At 43.7% G+C, this 12,760-nt stretch overlaps 1 long non-coding RNA gene across 2 annotated transcripts in view; it reads right to left on the bottom strand.

Annotated features, from left to right (window-relative positions):
- Positions 1–4,587, bottom strand: part of LOC138246120 (uncharacterized) — a 387,722-nt gene extending 383,135 nt beyond the window's left edge. The window contains exon 1 of one of the 2 annotated variants that reach the window (XR_011194227.1): positions 4,481–4,587. This is a non-coding gene — a long non-coding RNA (uncharacterized lncRNA). The remainder of the gene's footprint in view (positions 1–4,480) is intronic. The other variant, XR_011194226.1, reaches the window with a different exon arrangement.
- Positions 4,588–12,760: the final 8,173 nt, after the last annotated feature.

Below are 12,760 nucleotides of genomic sequence, written 5' to 3' on the forward strand. Positions count from 1 at the left end.
AGATGGAATTCATGTGTGGGCACAAGGCTTCTAGAGACATAACCCAAAACCTACATAAGATGTTTAGGTCAGTAGTGTTAGCTGTTACGACAGTTCAGTTGCAGGTCTGTCGTCCCAGCGTCCAGTAATATTTCCTCTTTAATGTAATTGTATAATGTCTCTGGCCATCTTATCTCTCAAGTTTTACATATGAACATTCACTGCTACATTCCCATGTAACTTTAGTGCATTGTTTCTCTTCAGGGTACTGAACAAATGTATACGTACAGAAATAATAAAACTCTGAAAGTAGGTTAGCACTTCTTCACTTTAAAAAAAAAAACATTTTCTGTGTAATGTAAACTTCGAAATTAAACTTTTCAATTTTTGACAGTTCAAATGATTTTATTTTATTCATTTTTTTGTATTCATAATTTGTAAATATCTTATTAAAGGTATTGTAGGTGCTGAGAAAGGGTGCGGTGAGTGTTGTTGGGAGGAGAGGTGGCCCAGTACCTTGAGCTGCTCCTTTGGAACCTGGGGACCCAGGTTCCAACCTGTGCTCAGCGCTAGACTCAGCATCATGTGGCTCTGGGCTCTTGAGAGTGTCTTGACACCACTTATGCAATGTAGAGTTCCCTGTTGCTTCACAGCTAGGTTTGAACTATATGAATACCAATAAACAAGTGAGGCCAGATTTACCAAAATATCATGGACCACAGAACATCAACCAAAAACTCTATGGTGCGTTGTGTGACAGCAAAGGAGCAGGAGGTGCACTATATTCAGAGATATGCCGCTCTCCTCCCCTCACCTTAGCGCAGGTGTAGCATTTTGCTGCTGTTCACTACTCATACACCTTTGTACCATAGTGCAAGTGTGTGTGTGAGTCTGGCATGGGTTGTACTGAAAGTGCACAGCAAAATGTTTGCAAATGTACCCGTAGTTTGCTTCATAAACTAGGCCATCAGTCACAGTAAGCCACCCCGCTGTTCATAAAAAGACTACCACAGTAGAAGTTGGTAGTCAGGGTGATGTTATGATTGGAGCGTCGGGCTGGGTATGTTCTCTTCTGTAGTACACGGGGTACAATCCAGGTCAAACACAGTACCTGTACGTGTCACGTGCTTGCTTGTGTACTGAAGTATTTGCAGGGCCACTGCAGTTACTCCTTTCTGCAGCCCCAGCGTTTTCTGCATTTTTATGGATAATCCACACTTAACTCTTAACACGCCATCCGCCGCATAACTCAGATTTTAACAAAAATGTTGTTTCAAGTCCCCACATAACAAACATTACTTTAAAAAGTGCCACTTGGGGTGGTGCACAGTGACAAACTATTTGCAAAGATTAAGTGGTCATCTTTTGATGTATTCGGATGCTGAACCGGTACTAATAAGGCTGTATTAATGTGTGTTAAAATGACAGAATCGTGAAATAATACTGCTCTCTCGAGAGCGTGAGGGGTCGCGTAGCCACAAGGGGTGTTACACAGCATCACGACAACAGGGTGGTATTTTGCAGGCTGCGCTAGGATATCATGGGGAACATACATCACTTTGCATCCTTTAGTTCAGGTTCTTCATGCAACATTTTCACATGTATGTTCATCTGTGTGTGTACAAGGGGATTCACCACTCACTTTCACTCACTCACGATCATTAGTCTATTTGTTACTTCACAGGGTTTTGTTTGCCAGTTTTCTGTTTTTCATTACCAACCATCTTTTCAGGTCTTGAACAAGCAGCCTTATTTGCTTATTTTAAGATTTCACTCAGGGTCTCAGGGAAAGACAGTCCTAATACAGACAACGTGAGGGAGGGAAGTTGATAATATCTATTTATTTGGGAAACATCAAGTATTCAACCAATGTTGTATGCTGATCACATTCTAATCCAAACGCAACACCTACAAATAGTGTTCGTAAAAGAGCTGAATGACTTGGCACACAACTTTCTTTCTAAATACTCCTCGCAGCTGATTCTACACATCAGTTCTCTTCAAGGGTGCGGGAGAAACACTACACACCATAAAAAAGAGGTGCACGGTGAAATGCTTGTTTCTTATCAGACGTTAAACGGCTTTTACTTGTTTTCATTGCCAGAGTTCATAAGACACGAATATAGCACTTAATTATCTAAATTCAAAGTATAAATCTTAAAGTTCCTTTCTGAAGATGAATTGCTGATGCAAATGTGAAGAGGTGGAAATCTATTTTTGAACATTTCTAGCATATGAGATCACTAGCTAAGCAAGAGATGGGGTGTGGTGTTAAAATGGCTGACTCTGGAACAGTTTTTTGATGCTTTAAATTGTGTGATTTTTTGCAAATGGGTCTGGGGTGAATTGCAAAACATTTTAGTCAGGTGCTATTGCATATCCTTGGTGGTAAGGCAGTCTTCGGTGCAAACACCTTTTACCACCATATTCTAAAAGCAGATTTTTTTCAGGTGGTGATGTGCGGACATATTTTTTGTTGTATTTTATTGTGCTGGTGATCTGTTGTGTTGTTTTTATGCTGCTTTGTTTTTGTGTTGCATTACATTATGCCCTTGTGTTGTACTGTGGTTGTATTGTTGAATTTTTTGCCGAATTTGTTGTGTCGTGTCCTGTTATACTTTAGTTGTGTTGTGATTTTGCTTTGTGATATATTTTTTCGTTATGTCCAGTCTTGTTTACAGATGTCAATAAATATGGCTACATAACAAGCCAAAAGCAGCACGTTTGTTTGAAGTTCCAGTGACTTACAACCATTTGTCACTGTTTAAAGTGGTAAAAATAAATACTGCGGCTCCAACGCAAGTCTTTAAGACAACATTCAGCTCCTGCTGTGGCGAAGAGTGTTGTATATTTTAGCATTTCCAGTTCTCACTTTATATGCTATAGCCTGCTTCTGAAATTGTAAATATATGCAGTTTAATATCTAAAACTGCCTCAATTAAATGTTCTCAACACCACTTCCCATCACATGCTCCCAAGCAGTGCTTACTTGTAAACAAAAACGCCCTGGTGCGCAAAGCTCTCCTCTTAAACACGCAGTTGCTGCAATTAAATGTGTGAGCACGGAATACTGAGGCAGTGCAATCCTGAAGCCATCTCGGTTCTTCTTAATCCATTTACAGCCACTCCCTGCCCCATCAGCTTACTCTTACAGCGTTCTACTTTCTCCTTTGTGACCCTTTTTCGTTTTTCACTTTCCCCGATTTTTCCATATGTATCTTTTGCTCGCAGTAAATGCTTGAGGCAGAAACATAAGTGCTGGCCCTCAAAAATAAGTGCCGGTGCCCCGCACCGGAAACATCGCTCAAATTAAGCACTGCTTCCAACACTCCATACTGCTTCCAACACTCCATACTGTTCTATGTTTGAGATGCTCCTGCTACAATACAAATGTTCTCCCTGCAGCTCTATGCTGCTAATAGGCGCAAGGGTCCAAAGCATATAATGAACCTGTAGAGAAAGACACTACAATAACTCATACAAATGTGGTTATGTACATTAGCATATGACCGAAAGAAATATTTTTTTCGCAGAGCCTAGTTTTGCTGAAGCTACTTTTAAAACACATTTTTCAAAACTTTGCAACCTTTACCAAGGTTCTGAAACTCGCAATAAAACACTCCTGGAGCTTGTGAAGGAGAAGCTTGAGACCGTGCAGCCTTCTCAAACATACATCCACGTTCAGAGTTTCCAATTTTTATCACTCATTCGATCTCATCAAGCTGTTACGCAAGTTTGTTTGTACTGTGAACCCCAGTACAGAATTCAGCATTATGACTTATAACTGATTGATCGGCCCCAACTGGACACCCCTTCAAAGACTCTAGGCCCCAAAAGCCCTGATCTAGATGACTATGTGGCGTCGTGATTGGTCTTAAGATATATGTTGACAATTCAAAATAACTAAATCAGTTGAGCACAAACTTGCTCCGAGCCAATGACGAGTACAGAATATCTGTATAATGTCAGCTTTTGGGCTCAGCTAAAATTTCAGATGCGAGCTGTTGAGTTCCTCCTAAAAAACCACACAGCCTCCGAATTAGCTGAAAGTGCCCTCCTTGCCACCTGGAAAAAGGACGTCTATAGAATGGGCATCGGGTGATGCCATTTTGATTGAAAGTGCCTTTCGAGGACACTGGTGCTATGCTGAAAATTCGTAGTTTTCAAAATATCTCCACCCAACTTGTTTTACGAGGACAAACCATTTCCCCTTCTGTTTGCAACAATGAAAATTGTTTCTTCAATAGCTTGCAATAGAACCTGATCCGTTAGATTTATGCATTTTCTTATCATTTTACGTATAAAAAAGCTATTTTAGGTACAAGTTCCGGCGGGCGGTACGCAAAGCTTGCCGGCAATCTGTTTTTGTGCCGAATAAAATCAAAACTTCGCTGTGATCCGAATTCTGCTCCCGGAATTCCCACTTTAAAATGCAACCCCACCACTCTTTCGAGGCAGACTCCCACGCGACAGCCCACCACAGTGATGAAAAGTTACTTACAGCACTGGCGGAGGGACGATCCGGGGCGGCACCCGCCGGCTGCTCATGTCTTCCGTGAGATGCGTTCGGAGCCTGCAAAAATCCCTCTAGGCTGCCCTCATGTCTGTGTCCGAGGGTTAGTGAATTACAAGCTTCCCCAGCCAATGATGATCTCACGAGCATATTGTTTGCTTAATGGATTAACCCTTTAGGTTCTGGCTTGTGTACAATCCATCAGGGCCATTTGTTTTAAGCACTGATTGAACCCGCTGTGGAACACAAGAAGGCGATGCTGGTAAATGTTAAATGATACTGGTGGAAGTGTTGAGCTTACAGGATGTTCAACAGTGCACCCTCGAGAGGAGGCAATATTTACCATTTCTCCTCCCAGTGGCATGTTAATGCCATCGACTATCAAACATCCCTAGCACCAGAGAATCCCCTTTCCAATCCAGCCTCTCTCATTTGAAAGTGTTTACAAAACAAAACACATGTTAAGGAGACACTCCAATGCATACAATTTGTGTTTAGCCATACACACATCATGAAAAGCTCAGCACATATTATGGCACAGTTTAGCTTCAACTGTAAGTAATTTCACCCTCTCCCTCTAGTATTGATCAGCTGAGGTACATTACAGTCCTTGTGGGTAAGTGTGAAAAAGGAGCCTCTTTCTAGCAGGGTTACCCTTATTTTTGGCCTGTTTGTGAGTGTTTGTCAGCGTGTTTTTACTGTCTCACTGGTATCCTACTAGCCAGGACCCTAGAGCTCGTAGTTTGTGGCCTATGTTTGTGTTGTTAGTATGCTTAACTGTGTCACTGAAGTTCTGCTAACCAGATCACCAGTGCTTATGCTCTCTCTACTTACCAAATTTGTCACTATAGTTTAGTGACTACATATTCCAATTCTGATTGGCACAATGGACCCCCCTTATAAGTCCCAAGTATATGGTACCTAGGTACCCAGGGCATTGGGGTTCCAAGAGATCCTTATGGGCTGCAGCATTTCTTTTGCCACCCATAAGGAGTTCAGACAAACTTTTCTTCAGAACTGCCACTGCAGCCTGAGTGAAATAGTGCACACACTATTTCACAGCCACTTTCACTGCACTTAATTAACTTATACGTCACCTATATGTCTAACCTTCATTTACTGAAGGCTAGGTGTAAAGTTACTGTGTGTGAGGGCACCCTTGCACTAGAAAAGGTGCCCCCATGTTGTCCAGGGCTAATTCCCCGGTCTTCATGAGTGCAGGGATACCATTACACACATGCACTACATATTTGTCATTACATATATGTAGCTTCACAATGGTAACTCTGAATATGGCCATGTGAGATGTCTAAGATAATGGAGTTGTCTCCTCATTCCAAATGTGGTATTGGGGGCCCAATCCCATGCACCCTGGGGGTTCCACCATGGACCCCCAGTACTGCCAAACCAGCTCTCTGAGGTTTCCACTGCAGCCCCAGCTGCTGCCACCTCACAGACAGATTTCTGTCGTCCTGGGGACTGAGCAGCTCAATACCAGGAAGGCAGAACAATGCATTTCCTTTGGTAGGAGGGTGTTACACCCTCTCCCTTCGGAAATAGGTGTTACAGGCTTGGGAGGGGTAGCCTTCCAGGGCCTCTGGAAATGCTTTGAAGGGCATTGATGGTGCCCTCCTTGCATAAGCCACCCTACACCGGTTCAGGGACCCCCGTCCCTGCTCTGGCGTGAAACTGGACAAAGGAAAGAGGAGTGACCATTCCCCTGTCCATCACCACCCAAGGGGTGGTGCCCAGAGCTCCTCCAGAGTGTCCCTGGTGTTAGCCATCTTGGACTCCAAGGCGTGAGGACCCTCTGGAGACCTCTGAGTGGCCAGTGCCAGCAGGTGACATCAGAGACCCCTCCTGATAGGTGCATACCTGGTTAGGTAGGCAATCCCCCTCTCAGGTCTATTTAGGGCCTCTCCTCTGGGTGTTTCCTCAGATTCAGCTTGCAAGGCTCCACCAGGAATCCTCTGCTTCAGCCTCTGACCGTTGGATCAACCGCAGACTGCTCCAGGAACTGCTGTAACTGCAACAAAGTATCCAGGACAACTCCTGTGACCTAACACAGTAAGGGGGTGCACCACTCCAAATTGTCAAATGAGATGCAATAAGTACAGAGAGTCCAATATTATCGAGCAAGTAATGATACAAGGTATCTTGTTAGTTTCTTCCACAAGACTTTAATTGATATGAGAAGCTTGTTACAACAATAAGTTCATGAGGATAAGCAGCCAACGCGTTTCGCCCTAGGAACATGGGCTTCTTCAGGGCAGAAGTAGTATTCCAATTAAGATAATGTTGTTGTTCAAAATGTGCATATGAGCACAAGGGTAAGATGTTTCTGAAATATAAGAATAGGTTGTTACGCGGTGATCCCGGTAGTCGTGAAGGCCGGTAGCCAGAGGAATAAAAGTGAGGGAGACGGGCCCGGTCGTGTGCCGCCCGTCAGCTAATTGTATGTGCGTTCAGCGTCCGAGTAATAAAAGACTCTTGTGACCTGCAGCTTCAGCTCCAGTATTTGCAACAGTTTCTAAGGTGTGCATGCTCTGAGGACTGCCTGTCTTCACCCTGCACCAGAAGAACCGAAGGAATCTCCCGTGGAGTGACGGAGTCACTTCCCTGCTTCTGCATGCACCCTTCTGCGACGATGACTGGTACTCTGGGACTCCTCTCCTGACGACGAACGTGCTCCCTGGAACACAGGTGGTGGACTGAAGTGACCCAGACTGTCCAAAGGTCCAGCTGTCCAAATGTGGTGGAGGTAAGAGCTTGCATCCCCGTGCTGCAACACCACCCCTGTGCACCATGTCTTTTCCAGCTCCTTGGGTTTCTGTGCACTTCTTCCAAGAATTCTTCCAAGAATCCTTCATGCACAGTGTAGCCCAGGTACCCAGCACTCAATCCTGCGACGCACAGCTCGCTGAGTTGTTCTCCGGTGGCGTGGGACCTTCCTGTGTAGTGCTGCGACGTCCACACTTTGCATCTCCTTTGTCCCTGTGTTTTGGGACTCCCGTGGGTACTGCCAGGTCTTATGAGGGCTCTCTGAATTGCTGAGAGCCCCCTCTGTCTCCTCAGTCTGAGTTGAGACCCCCACATCCCTCCTGGGTCCAGGCAGCTCCTTTTTGACTCAAACAGCGTACTTGCTTGAACCAAGGCTTGTTGGCGGAATCCAGTGACGCAAACAGCCTGCATCCAACAACTCAATATGGGACATCACCTGCACCAAGTAGGACCCCCTCAGCCATCTTCTTTGGTGCTCTTCTGCACTTTTATTCTCACCAGAGATCCACTTTTGCACCGTCTTCTAGGTTGGCAGGGGCTCCTGTCCTTTCTGGACTCTTCTTCGACTTCTGGACTTGGTATTCTCTCTCCACAGGTCTTCAGGTTCAGGAATCCATCATTTGTTGCTTGCAGTCTTGCTTGGTTCTTGCAAAATCTCTTATCACAACTTGTAGTGTGTCCTGAGGAAACTTGCTGTACTTTACTCCTGCTTTCCTGGGCTCTGGGGTGGGGTACTTTACTTACCTTTGGTATTTCCCTACACTCCCAGCACCCCTCTACACACTACACTTGCCTAGGGGGGGGAATTCGTGATTCGTGTTCCACTATTTTAGTATATGGTTTGTGTTGCCTCTAGGCCCATTGCAATCTATTGTATTTTCTACTGTTTGCACTATTCTATGACTGTTTACTTACCTGATTTTGGTTACTAGTGTATTTATTGTGTATAATACTTACTTCCAGAAGGAGTATTGCCTCTAAGATATTTTTGGCCTTGTGTCACTAAAATAAAGTATCTTTATTTTTGGTAACACTGAGTATTGTCTTTTATTGTGTATAAGTACTGTGTAACTATAGTGATATTGCAGGAGCTTTGCATTTCTCCTAGTTCAGCCTATGCTGCTCTGCTACAGCTATCTCTATCACCCTAAGCTGCTACAACACTACTACATGTCACTAATAAGGGATAACTGGACCTGGTATAAGGTGTAAGTACCTAAGGTACCCACTACAAACCAGGACAGCCTCCTACAGTAGGTGATGGCAGACATGCAGCAGTAAACTAATCAGAATCCTGTCTGACAGCTTTTCCCTCAACACTGCTGCCCTCAGCATCGCACACCAGCCCAGTGAGTGGCAGGGAAGGCCAAGTGTTGCCTTTCCCCACAATTAATAAACAACTGGCCACCGACTAAGACATACAGACAGTCATTCATGCACACACACAGAATCTCTGCAGAGTTAGCATGCACATCAACACACACATGCACACACAGAAAACGCACAGACAAACATGCAGGTGTATGCACAGAACACATCCCGGTTAAACTGCTGTTTTTGTAAATGAGAGACTATCCTTTCAGGTATGTACTCTGAAATCAAGATGTCTCTTTCCAACCACCATTAGACTTTTGGAGATTTCAGTCTATCTGGAAATTAGCTTTTCCTAAAGCAGAGTTCACCATTGTTTTAGAAAGTGAAATATTAATTGGGGCGGTTGGTAGCCTACCACAAGTAATAAACCTGTTAACTTGTTAGGTTCAGTCAAATTTTGCAACAATAAAATCTTGAGGTCAAACTCTAGTGACTATAGCACAGACACAATAGACACATGGCACAGAGCAGGCAGACAACTTGGAGAAAATGTGTAAAGCATTTAGAAGTACCAAAACAGTTAAAAAGTCAAAAACACAACAAAATAGGAATCCCACTCCAATTTATAAAAATAGACACATTTCTTTAAGCAAAATAACACCAAAACAACAGAAATCCAAAAGGGAGATTTTTTAGATTTTTTAAGATTTAAGAGAAAATAGCACTAAGAAGCCCAAAGCGCTGATTGTGGTTAATGATCAGTGTAGAGTGGGACCTAGGCATGATTTGAGGCTGACCACGATGGCACCCTGGTTGGCTATTACAAGTTTATTGGCTCTGCTAGGGCCTGGAAGTAACTACGTTAAAAAAAGTTTCAATCTGTAAAGGGACTTTTTAATTTTTCTGAAGAAAATCTCTTCTCCATGCAGGCTAAATCTAAAATTCAATCCCATGATGTGAAACTGCTGGTTGGATACTTTTTGCGCTTGGTTAATTTGAAGCTCTGGAGTGAAAAGTTTGTAAAAAGTTCCCAGACTTCTTTTGGTACCCAAACAACCTTCAGGAGTACAGTTCCATCGCCCCCGTGATCTCAGGGAGAGCATGTGAAGCCTCTCTGGGAGTTAAACAGATGGCAACACCAAAGTCCAATCCATTTGCGACTGGCCAGGTAGAGATCCTCATAGGAATTCCATCCTCAGTTTTCATATGTTCCTGGAGCAACCCAGGTGTTCAACCATAAGATCCTTGGTGTAAGAAATTGAGATACTGATTGAAGGGGGTGAAAAACTTCTCAAGCAGTAGCCACAATTCTTGTCAGGGTGAAGTCACAAGCAATCCCCAGATTAACATGTGCTTAACCCTTAGGTGGCGTGACACAGTGCAGTCAGGCTTAACTTAAAGGCAATGTGTAAAGTATTTGTGCATCACTTCAAACAGCCACTCCAAATTATAAAAATAAAGTCGATTTTAATAAATTAAACAAGACCAAAATGACAAAATCCAATCAGTAGAACTGGAGATATGCAATTTTAAAGATTTAAGTGAAAATAGAGGCAAAAAGCCCAAAGCGCCACTTGAGGCTATCTGGTCTTGCAAGACCAAGAGAAAGTCACAAAGTGAGGTTGACTGTGATGGAGTGTGGGTCGGGTACAGGGACCACGTTATTCCAGCTGAAAAGTTACCTTTTCAATCCATCTCCGTTCACAGTGGAGGGGGACTGGAGGAGCAGAGAAGTGTCATAGACAGATATCGATGTACAGCAGGCCTGCACTGTAGAAGAGTGTTGCTGTAGCACGAAGATCCTGTTGTCATCACAAATTGTCAGGCTGGTGCTTTGCAGTGGCATTTCCAGTGAACGGTCGCTGCTGTAGAGAGAAGGGATGGGCTGACGGAGCATTGTGCTGGCGGGCTACGCAAGTAACACGATTTTGGTGTCAACGGGCCCGCTTGCTATTGCGAAGAGCCCAAAAACTTCAATCAAGCCTCTCTGAGGCCACACCAAGTATCCATGACCTGAGGGGCACCACTCGGAGTCAGGGCTTGCTTCACCTTGATCTGGGTGGTGGTTCAGGAAGTTAAGAGCCTGTTATGACCTTGTGGCTCTGAACAGGTCCAGGGCAGGTCCAAATCCCTGTGACTCAGGCTGGCGGGCAGCAGGGCAGCAGAGCAGCAGTCCAGGAAGGCAGCAATCAAGCAAGGCAGTAGATGAACAGGGCAGCAGTCCAGCAGACTGTCAGTCCTTTCAGCAGCACAGCAGCCCTTCTTCCTGGCAGAGTCTCCAAAGGTCCAAAAGTGTTATGAAGAGTTGGTGTCTGAGGTCCAATATTTATCCTTTGAAGTGGGAGAAGCTTCTAAAGGTTTCCCTTTGAAGAGCACATGTTTTCTGCACTCCCCTGCCCTGGCTTCAGACTAACGAAAAGGGGTATGCAGCCCTTTGTGTGGAGGCAGGACACAGCCTATTTAAGTGTAAGTAGGACTGCATCCAGTTCCACCCACCCATTCTACCAGTGATGTTCCATCCAAGCAAGCCTGTTTTCCTTTGTGTGTGGCTGACAAGGAGAAATACACAAAGCCCAAGTGCCAGCTACATCCAGGCATGTGGCCCAGAGCCAGGCTGCAGTCACTAAATGGCTTAACCAGAAAAATGCCAACATTCTAAACGGGGCATTTTTAAAATTGTAATTTAAAGTCCAACTTTACCATATGAGAGGATTTTTCATTACACTTCCAAAGGCACCAAACATGAACTTGTTTCCTGTTCCCATTTGGATGTTGCAGCTTATTAAATGTAATGTAATAAGGTAACATCAAAGTAATCTATGGGAGGAGCAGACCTTGCAGTAGTGGAAAATGAATTTAGGAGTTTTTCACTACCAGGATGTGTCCTCTTTTTTTAATACATTGCACGCTGGTCTGTGAGCCATTTAGGACCTACCCTTGGGGTGAATTACATCTTTAAAAAGGATGGTTTGGGCTTGGCAAAAGGTTTATTTGCCAAGTCAAAGTGGTAGTTTAGACTACACACACAGGCTGCAATAGGAGGACTGATACATGTTTAAAGGGCCACATAAGTGGGTGGCATACTATGTACTGCAGGTCGTTCAAAGCATAATAAGTGCTTTAAGTTTGCTAGTAGCATTTAATTTCCAGGTTCTGGATACATGTAGTATCACTTTATTGGGGTCTTATAAGTAAAATAAGTATGCCAATTGAGGATAAGCCAATGTTACCATGTTTTAAGGAGTGAGCACATGAACTGTAGCACTGGTTAGCAGTGGTAAGGTCCACAGAGTCCTAAAGCCAGCAAAATCAAGATCAGCAAATATGGAGAGGGGAGGCAAAATGTTTTGTGAAAGACCACTCTAAGACTGACAGGTCTAATTCTTGGCGATCTTTCCATAAGATCCTTAACTCCCTTTTCATCTCCCCTTTTACCTTTCTTCCCTCTATGGAGCCAGGCTCTTCATAAAGATCAAGGACAGTGCTGTAAGAAGTGAGATACACTTTGTCTATATTACCTTATTAAAAGTGCCATAGCATACAGTACATTAGTAAATTAGCCCCTACATTATTTCCATAATTTTTCTACAGCATGAGTTAGAGCTTCAGCAAGGCATTTCAGCTCTCAAGACACTGGCAATTTGGAATGTAGCTTTTATTTTCACATTAATCTTGCACATTTCACCCTATAAGCAATCACAACCAGGGACGGGACTAAAATCAAACAAAAAGGCAGCCACAAAAATGCTGAAAGATCTGAACTGCTGACCCATGCAGTTCCTTGATTTTACTACCTTCTGTAACTCACATACACTATTTCAATTTTGTTTCACTTCAATTTGTATTTGACACAGATGGGCAGTAACTTTCAGTGCATTTCTGGACTGGGTCAAGGGGAAAGGGAACTTTCGCGTTAGACATGCTGCTGTTGCTGAATAATTCTCCAGAGTACAATCTCCAGTCTGAAATAAAAATCTAGTGCATTGTCTCTTTTTCAACTGATTAGGAAGCCCACACCCAAACTCTTATAAAGAGTACAGGATTTCCTCTCTATGCTTCCTTAATAAATCCACAGTTGCTGCCAGTTCCCTGTCTCTTGCTGGCTTTGGTGTTTTGGAATTATTTTTGATCTGGGCCGGTATTACAGATAGGGCACAATGCCCTTGTTTGCAC

The sequence above is a fragment of the Pleurodeles waltl genome, chromosome 7, assembly GCF_031143425.1.
Source record: "Pleurodeles waltl isolate 20211129_DDA chromosome 7, aPleWal1.hap1.20221129, whole genome shotgun sequence".
NCBI classification, from domain to species: Eukaryota; Metazoa; Chordata; class Amphibia; order Caudata; family Salamandridae; genus Pleurodeles; species Pleurodeles waltl.